At 43.5% G+C, this 10,413-nt stretch overlaps 1 pseudogene; it reads right to left on the bottom strand.

Moving 5' to 3' along the window:
- Window positions 1-4,998: 4,998 nt before the first annotated feature.
- On the bottom strand, window positions 4,999-6,045 carry LOC148025432 (uncharacterized; annotated as a pseudogene).
- Between the last annotated feature and the right edge of the window lie 4,368 nt (window positions 6,046-10,413).

The raw sequence follows: 10,413 nt of genomic DNA on the forward strand, positions 1-10,413 counted from the left end.
CAAGGATTATGGCTCTTTGAAAATGTTTATGTGTGGATGTGATTTTTTGTATGCAAAAAAATTTGTCTTTTTCCTGTGTTTTTTTTTGCAGATGTCGCATCCTGGTTCATCTAGCAATGACCCGGATTTGGATCGCATGAATGATACATTGGGCTTGTTCGGCAGGGGGGTCAATGCATTTTTTGGAGGTTTTCCTAGTAGGGAAGACTTCATGGGAGAGATGACTAGACACCTTGGCCGCTCTCCCACAACAGACGAGGTGTTCAATGTCATGTCTAGAATGTCTCTGGCGTCTTTGCCTAGCACTTCATTCATATGTTTACATAAAAACTTCAAGCTAGCGTATTAATTATTCTAAGATCTCAATTTTAAATATACAAAAATCATCATAAATACATTAAAACTTATGATAAGAATTCACTATCAAAACTTATCTTAAAAACAAAAAATTATGATAAAGCCTAAATGCACGTCTATATCCGCGTTTACATACGCGTCTATATTAGCGTCTACTTGCGTGTCTATACTCGCGTCTACATGAACAATAGACGCGCATATACATGCAAAAATAGACGCACACGTCAAAATTCAAACCATACTTAAATCATTTCTTTTCAAAATGTGCCTTTCCTTTCTTGCATTTTTTGCAGTTCTGAAGCTTGAGTTTAGCCAACATACAGTCTCTTCATGCCTCACCTCCTCATAACTCACCTCTTCTTTTATTTCAAACACACAAGAAAGGAAAAAGGAAAGCCAAGGAGAGGAAGAAAGAGAGAACAAGAGAGAGGAGAACAAGAAGAAGCAGCAAGCAAGCAAGCATCAAGGGAGGGTAACTTACCAAGGAGAGGAAGAAGGAGAAGGAAGAAGCACCACCACCCACCACACCAAATACCCAAGGTGAGTCTCTCTCTCTCTCTCTCTCTCTCTCTCTCTCTCTCTCTCTCTCTCTCTCTCTCTCTCTCTCTCTCTGTGTTTCTCTCTTTCTCTCTTTGCTCTGTCTGTGTATTAGGATTTCTGATTCCATTATGTATTGCATTTTGTAAATCATCAATGGCGGTCGTCGGGCTAAAATCAGCCGACTAAGCGTATGTGCTAGCGCGTCTACATTTCAGTGTAGACGCAGGGATAGACGAAAAAAAATATTTTCTCTCATTGCGTCTGAGGGCACGTCTTAGAGTGCATGTGCTGGCATGTGTGCAGGTCAATCTACACGCGATGATACACGCACGCACAGATTGACCTGGAATTTGCATCTGACAGCGCGTCTATATTGCATCTTAGATGCAAATATAGACGCGCTGAACAGAAGGTTGACTTTAAAAGCGTGCCTGAGAGCATGTCTAACCTGCAATTTAGACGTGGTCCCAGCTCTAATAAAAAACAATATATTTTTGCAATGATGAATGTGACCAATCCCATGTTTGTGTTTATCAGTTTTCTTGTTTATGAGAAGCATTAGCACTTAAGTTTTATGCTCAATGTCTAAAGAAAGCTCTTTGAAAATGTAGGTAATATATGATTTTTTATATGCAAACAAATTTGTCTTTTTTCTGTGTTTTTTTTGCAGATGTCGTATCCTGGTTCATCTAGCAATGACCCGGATTTGAATCGCATGAATGATACATTGGCCTCGTTTGGCAGGGGGTCAAAGCATTTTTTGGAGATTTTCCTAGTAGGGAAGACTTCATGGGAGAGATGACCAAACACCTTGGCCGCTCTCCCACAGCGGACGAGGTGTTCAATGTCATGTCTGGAACGCCTCTGATGTCTTTGCCTAGCACTACTTCCCAAACTCCAATTGTAGGTACTCCACATGCAGGTACTCCACGTGCAACACCTATACGTGCATCGGCTGAAGCACAAGCATCTGTAGAAGCACGTGCATTTGCAGAAGCACGTGCATCCAGTGAGGCAGAGGGTAGTCGACAGAGAGGGAGGAGGGAGAGTCGAGGGGGAGCACGAGGCTTGTGTGGGGGTTGCCTAGGAAGTGGCGAGCGATCACCCTCACCAGTAGATCATATAGAGGAGCTTGTACGCCAATACTATAGAGTTACAAATGCTAGTGGCATCTTCCATGATGATGAAGGAAGGGATGTAATGGCGTACATGAGGGGCGTCGTGCATGCGACGTATAAAGATTGTTTCATTGCCTTCAAAAATCAGAAAAGCGGCTGTGGCAGGAGGTGTTGAGGGCAGTCCATAGGAGGTACCCAAATCCTGAGGGTCGGCGATTCTTGGATGATTGGGGATGCACAAAAGTGAGGGATAGGACTCATTGCAGAGGCAGGAGGACGAGCATGGAGCCTATAGCCAATCACCTATGTGCCACCGCATAGAGTGGAAGAAAGCCAAGAAGAAAGCAACAGAGAAAGTGAAAGCCAAGAAGAAAGTAGCAGAGAAAGTGAAGAGTCGCCAGTACGCAGAGGCGCGACGGATCCAAATGGAAACAATGGGATCGTCGCATTACGGATCGGGCGGCAAAGAGTCGTGGGAGGCAGAGTTTGTAAGTATATTTTGATTTTTAGTTTTTTAAATTTTATATTTCTTTCAATTCTTTATATAATTTGTTCTAATATATTGTGACTCATAATTGTTTGTATATATCATAATTGTTTTGCAGACTACTATCGTTAGTAGGATACCTACTCCTAGAGAGGTAGGTTACCATCGAGGCCATAACCGCACAGCCACATGGCTTCACTTCTATGAGGAGGGTCTCATCACTGAGGACCAATACAACAGAGCTATGAGGATTCGACAGCCAGAGGAGGTATGTTTTTCTTGCTTTCCTATTAAAAGTATAGCTAATTATAACTTTTTCTCCACCATGTCTATGTAAGCAACCTTGATCTTTTGTGTGTGTAGGCGAACCCGGATGTGGAGCATAGTGAGGAGGGGGATAGCGACGCTAGTAGCCATGGTGGTACTAGCGAAGATGTTTCTTCTTTAGATTCGTAGAGGAGCACCATACCTCCTCTATGGCCTTGTTTTCTTGTATATGTATGATCCATCTTTGAGTCTACTGCTTGTGGCCACGCTTTAGGTCGCAAGCACTTAAACTTTCCATGTAAATGCTTTTGATCTCTAATGAATACATGGACTTTTATTTTCAATTCTCGTGCTTTTAGATCCATTATCTTTTTTCCAAATGCACAATCTGATGTATGGGAGGGGGAACCAGTTCTGTTTTGCGCGTCTATCCGTGCATCTAAATTACAGAAAATGCGCATTTATACGCGCATCTACAGTGCAGAGTACACGCGCGTATACACGCGCTAGATAATTCAAATTTAAAAAAGAAATTAAATATCTTTTTTTTAAATGAGATTTTTTATTTTCCGTTTGCGTCTACGGGTGCTTGTAAAAGTGCGTCTATAAGCGTGTCTATATGCCCATCTAACTGCCAAATAGACATGCTAATAGACGCACAAAATGAATTAAATAAATAGCAATTTTGGTTTATTATATGCACGTATTCACGCGTGTATATGTGCATCTATTGTGCGTCTATTTTTGCGTGTAAATTCGTTCATACATGCGATTATAGACGCGACACAGTAGACGCGCAAATAGATAGGCGGATAGATGCGCCCGTAAGATTTTCTCTATATTCAAAAATCGTGTCTAAAAGTGTGTCTATGAGGCCTTTTTGTTGTAGTGTTTGTGCACTTGTGCATTTTTGGTGATTGGAACCCAAAAGATTTCATTTAATCCATATTGGAACATGTTTGATGAAGAGCTTGTTCTTATTTTTAGCCACTAGCTAAATCTCAAGTCCAAATAATAATGTAAGTGCTCTCAACAATGATTGGATATCCATCCTAATTTTTGGTTTTAGGCATCAAACATCATACGTGTAGATATTTGGGTGTTTGCACCGAAAATAAAAGCTGCAATTTCACCAATAGGTAAGGGAAGGTATGGCCAACACATTCGTTGATGTCCATGATTAGAAGTATAGATATACATATTTGCACTATTGCTTGATGTAACATTACTTCCATATTTGAATTGAAAGGATATAAGTGGTAAATCTAGATCATGAGGATAGTCATAACATGTATCAAGTGACCCAAATCTTGGGCTAGCATTACCAAGGAGTGGTTATAAGGCTGCCCTCCATGCATTACGAAAGGGAATGTATGCAGCATAGGTAATTTCAGATATTGTGGATCCAATGTCAATGATTGTTCTCCCATCCCTGTGTTAGGATCAAAATCAAGTGTACCAATAGGAAGATGAAGATATGAAGTTGCAATAAAGATATCTATGATGTCAATATACCAATAATCAGTATTTGGAATAAAGTTGGTATAGTCATAGGTAGGAGACAAGGACCCAACACCAAGGTAAACAAAACCAGAATTAGGAGGTGGATGAGGAGGGGCAAGGCAATATGAGAAGTCACTACCTAAGGTTGAAGTCAATTACTCTGGTAGTGAGAAACCTCGTGATTTAGCCAACCCTAAGTTACCGAATGTTAAAGTTGGCCTAGTTAAGAAATTGCTTGTACCACAACCAAATGTGATTCCATGAAGAGTAACAGTATCACCACCTTGTCCATCAAGGTCCTAAAATGTGATGTCATCGAACATCAAGGCACCACCACTACTTGTGCCATCTTGATACCTAATGCATGGTATTCGAATGTTATGGTACAATAATAGTGTATAATTTCTTAAGGATCTTGAAATAAACTTTTGCTTTAAGAACACAAGGAAGTAGTTCAATAGAGTTTATATCAACATGAGTAAAAAATACATGAGTTCTTTAGCCAAGCTACCATAACCATGAGTAAGATCCAAGTTGAATTGAGGCTGGGATTTGTGGTCTATATGGAGACATATGTACACATGAATTTTTTTTAAAAAAAAACATAGTGTTTTGGTTGAAATGCTTGGACAACGCATGTGTAGGCACACAATGACTTTCTTAAGGAAGGTGGTTTGTTCTTTTTGGAATGTTGGAAATACGTCATGTGCAAATAACACAAGACCCTCATTGTAGTATGGGGACGGCATCATGACGTATCTCTCTCTCTCTCTGTTCGTCCAGGACAGCTATCAAATGAAACGGCCAAGCGAGATACGTCCAGGACAGCTTATGCTTCTTCGTGGGCATCGACGTACTGCCATTGAACAGGTGCTGCCAATGGTGCGCCGAAAGGCACGCCGCTGCAACCTGATCATCCTCAGCCCCGCACTCAGGGGCGAGTGTGCATCGAACATGTGGGATACGCTCTTTGGAGCCAGTGATGACCAGGTCCAGGGTGTCGTGAACGTCGGCGAGGCAGAGTAGCTGCTTGCGACTGAGGGCCCACGTTTGCGCCACGGCCACGATGTTGCGGATCTCCTGGCCATTGAGGGGGTGGCCGTGGGCCACCAGGCTGGGCGCGGTGGCCTGATCGGGCAGGCCAGCGCGGGCTAGGAGAGAGCGCCAGATGAGGAGGCACTCCGGGTCGTCGAGGTCCAGGTAGTGGATGCACAGCGAGATACACGACAGGAAGGCGCTGTTGAAGGCGCGCATGCGGTTGGTGGTGAGGAAGAGCACCCCCCCCAAAGTACTCCAGCAGGCGCACGAACACGCCCGTCATCAGGTTGCGCCGCACGTCCACGCCACCGCTGCGCCGCTCCAAATAGCCGTCCGCCTCAGCGCTGTGTTTAGCACGTGCCGTAGGCTCGTCTTCAGCTGCCCCGCCTCGCCTCCCAACTCAAAGGCCGAGATGGCCCACAACGGCCAGTGCAGGCTCTCCGCTAGTGTCTCCGCTGTCAGCGTCTTCCCCATCCCCAGCGGCCCGTAGCACAGCACGATGCATCCCTCCCCCTTCTTTGCTATCATGTCCACTGTCTTGTGATCATCCTCTACTGTCGACAGATACGTCCACACTAGCCCCCTCAGCATCTCCTTCTGCTTCCCGTTCCGCATGACCAGCTGATGGTACGCCCTGTCGTTGAAGGCTATCTCCTTCAGCCCCTCCACCTCGAAGCAGCCCCATTGTTTCAGGCTCAGCGAGAACCCATACACGATCCCCGGCCCCCTCTTCAGCTCCTCCGCGCTTAGCCTCTCCTTCCTCCTCTCCTCGTGCGCCGACACCCCCCGCAGGAGCTCTGGCAGCGGCTTTGCATTCTCCAATGGATAGTCTATATAGATAGCGTTTAGGCCTCCTTTCATGATTGCGTGCTGGAACTTTATGTTCATCCTGGGGTAGAGCCGTGAAGCTCCTTATATAGAGGAGGGTCGAGGCTCGAGGAGGAGGATCGAGGAGGGCAACGAGGGCAGGTTGATGATCGAGGCAGGAGCAGGTCGAGGCGCAGGTCGAGGAGGTGTAGGTCGAGGCGATGCGTGTGGTGCGCAACTCGAGGCGAGCAGGTGCTGTCATGGCACCTGCCCCTGCCATCTTCGTGGGGAGGCTGGGGATTGCCACATGGCAGCAGCCCTCGACCTCCCGTTAATATATAGTAAAGATGTAGCTATAGAGGTTTCAAAGAGGTTTTCCAACTCCACATAATATTAAACAAGAGCAAGGTCCTAACATTCGAGGGACAGGTACGAGCCATTGTTCTTATCAAATTGAGGGCCTTCAATATTCATTGTCAAAGTTGCCATGATCCCTAGTGAGCACCAAATTTTAGGTTGATATTACCATGAAAATATACTAATGTCAACCATTCCTTAATGTTGGTCCAAATGGGTCTCACACTTCATAAATCCCAAACAATATGCCAAACTATTTCTAACCTTTTGTAGAATCTGCATTGAGAGGAGATATTCATTCTCTTGGCTACCTAATCCTTACTAGGCAACTAAAGAAGCTATCACCTTCCACACAAACAAGTTAAGATGTTATGGGAGCACTAGACTGTGCTCGAGAGATGACACGATGCAATATTTGTTACAAGAATTCTGATTATTACAAGATAATCTCATGTAGGGACATAAGGTACAATGATAACTTAACAAGATACAAAAAATCCCAAAACCTGGGATCGTAGGTATAGACAACAGGACTTCATGGAATATGAAGGATCCCACAACCAGGGACCATAGGTATATGGATAAGATATCAGAAATACAAGATCTCCCTCGATGAGGATGAACAAGCTACAAGATAGTACTAAACAAGATCTTGTACTACTAGATTACAAGATGACAAGACAACATGAGTATAATGGAAGATAAGATAAGACTAGATACCATGTCTAGGCAAAAGCTAGAACTAGAACTCGATATTACTTACTTGGAGGTCTCAACTCCTTGAGCTTCCGAGATTGGGATTGGTAAGACTGAGGAACTCTATGGTGAGCCCCTCCTTTTATAGGTGTTGGAGGGCGACTAAAGATCTTCTAGAATGTTTCATGATGACATCATCATGATGTAATCGATGACATAGTATATCTTCTAGAAGGTTGCATGATGACATGGCAAGGGTGGATTCGCATGGTTGGCACGAGTATGTCCTATTAAGGGTACATTTGGATGGGGTGTGGATTCATATGGCATGAGCACGAATTAATATGTACACTTGATCATGGCATGTCCGTGACATCACCCCCTCCATGGGGAGCAGCTTGGTGGTTTGGTCCAAGTTTCATTAGAGACTTTGAGAGGTGCTTGTAATATTTCCAATTCCTCCCGCGTTCCATTTTCGATTCCTCCCGCATTCTTCACAAGAACCTCCTCTTAGTAGGAGGTCATGAGGATAATAATTTGAAATTGTGGAAATTTTTTCTTATTATTCCCTCCTTCCCCTAGTCAATTGTCGTGTTGGGGGAGAGGGAGGGAAGGTGGGAGGACTAAGCATCCTTGTTGGATGCCAGAGGGGGGTGAACCCCATGCATGATGCCGCATGGGGGAGGGAGGATCCCCTCCCCTCACCTATATAAGCTTTGTGTGGGAGAGAGCCAGGAGGATTTGGGATCGCTACCATAGAGCTGGAGGAGAAAAGCCGTGACGCTGCTGTCGAGAGTGGAGGGAGGAGCCGTGACGCCGCCTGAGGTGGAGTCGTGGAGGAAGCCATGTGAGAGAGAGGGAGTTGACGCTGCTGCCACCAACGAATCATCATCTGCACGAATCATCTTAAGCCTTCTTTTAGAGGGTTTTCATAAACCCCCTTTTCTACCCCCCCTCCTCGGGATTTAAACCCCATTCTCGTGGGTTTTCCCCCCTCCGCAAAAATCCTTCTTAAGGTCTTTTACACCCTTTGCCCCCCATTTTCCAGTCCGCTAAAGTCCATTTAGTACCCCCTTTCCCATGGAGTCCTATCCGAGGCCTTTAAAAAGCCTCGTCAAGCACTTTTCCCCCCCTGGATTGCCCACAAGCTCCCAATAGCCCGAGTGCTAAAAACCCTCCCCGTGGGCCTTCCTTATTGCCTCTCAAGCGAGTTCTTGTTAACCCGAGATCTTTTAAAAATCCCCTTTGCCTTCACAAAGCAAATCTTTTACACCCCTTCTTTCTCGAAGTTTAAGGAGGAAACCTGTAAAGCCTTCTAAAGCCGACTCTGAAAGACGGTGCAAGCAGTCACAAAGGGAGTTTCGCATTCGAAGAAGACCGGCCAAGATCATAAATCTGCATCCAAGATGAAAAGATCGAATTCATGATGGCTCCTAAGAAGGCACAAGGTGCAAACGCAGGAGGACCATCTCCTAGCATCCATGTGGACATTTCACCACAAGTCCAGGTTCTTCTTCCTAAATTGGAGTAACGTCATAATGTTTCAATTATGCATGGATCATTTGAGGAATGAAGATGCATGTTTTTTCGATTGAAAATACTTTGGCTAATAGCTCACAATTGAGGGATTCGATCATTAGTATGTTTCAATAAAACGAACAAAATAAAGTGAGCATAAGATTTCTATGCATTTCTAGTAAGTGGTTTTTATGCATTGAAAAATAATGAAATTAGATTAATTAATGCCCATCTTTACAAAATGAAATTATGATAGTACACTACGATTAAGCATGGAAGGAATAAACTGCATATCGCATTATTGAATATCTTTTCTTCAAAATGATTCTTAAAGAAAGTTGCTAGCAACCATACGAAATTGCTAGGGCTGCATAAAGAAGATTTAACTCTAGGCAAGTGGCCTAAAAAACTCAAATCAAGGAAAGGGTATATAAGTTCAACATACGACAAATTCATTCGGAAAAGAAAGTAGAAAAAGGCCCGCATGTTTAAACATAAAATCCTAAAGCTTAGTAGCATGAATCTTGTTTTCATGTATTAGGACGATCAATTGGAATTATGCTATAACTTAACTTATGCTTTGATCTTAACTTGAAAAGTTAGGGTTTGAAAATCAACTTATAAATAGACAATGAATCATGGGTTACAGAAATGGTAGCATAATTATCTTCAAGAATGGACAAGTTAAATTGGTTTAAACCTAAACACCTAAAAACCGCGAGGGACTCATTTAGGAAGGGTTAATTCAATGCAACCTATCCCAAAGAGCTAACTAGGATTTAACACGTTGAGGACGTCCTAGTCGCTCCTATTACCAAAGCTGAAACTCCTATACCCTAAAGACTTGCCCACATTCACGGAATGTAGGGACAGTAGGACATACTTGCAAGAAATGATCTAGGGGTTTTACCCTAAGAATCTCTCGCTAAAAAGATGAAACTGGATTTGAACTTGAAACCCTAGGACCGACAATGTCATCCTAATGCAATCAGGAACGGATTGTTATATCTAATCATGATACCGTGATTATAAGACGTCGTTAATGGGTAGAATAGTCCCATGGATTAGATGCGACACTTGTACAACAAGTTGCAGAGTCGCATGATCTTGTGATTTGATCACAAGGGAATGGCCAAATCATAGAAATGATATTGGCAGATTCTTATGCAAGTTTACCTTGCAAGAGGATGAATAATTGTCCTGATATAGTATCTTTCTTGGGTAAAGTAACCAAGATACAGGGATTGGACATTTTCTTGGAAGCAAAGGACCAATCAATAAATTGAAATAACATATGTACTACTAATTGAACTTAAGATATTGATTAATTCAGGTTAATAGGGTACGACCCTAACCCAAGGATATAGGATTAACAAACAAACCCTTGGGAATCTTGCCAAGTTGCAATTGATCCCGGATCGAGTGGTGGATGCATTCAGAAAGAGGGATTCACTCCTTAGCAATTTGCGAAATAAAGGACCAATGGAAATGATTGTGCTTGTAACAATTTTAAGAGCACTGTTTTGCTTTGTTTGCTCAAAGAATTAAAGGATAAATAGATCTAATGCTTCAAGTTGAAGGCCTGAAGGGAGAGGCAGCTTCAGTTACCCCTTGATTGCATGCCTAACCCTAACTAAGGGGGCTGCTAACCGCGCCAGGAAGGTGGACCAAACCCGCTGCGAGAGGTCTCTGCATTGAGCACTACTTGGATCAGGAGGACGCTTG

Source organism: Lygodium microphyllum, chromosome 14 (assembly GCF_053477565.2).
Source record: "Lygodium microphyllum isolate KBCC chromosome 14, Lygodium_microphyllum_v1.1.10, whole genome shotgun sequence".
NCBI lineage: Eukaryota > Viridiplantae > Streptophyta > Polypodiopsida > Schizaeales > Lygodiaceae > Lygodium > Lygodium microphyllum.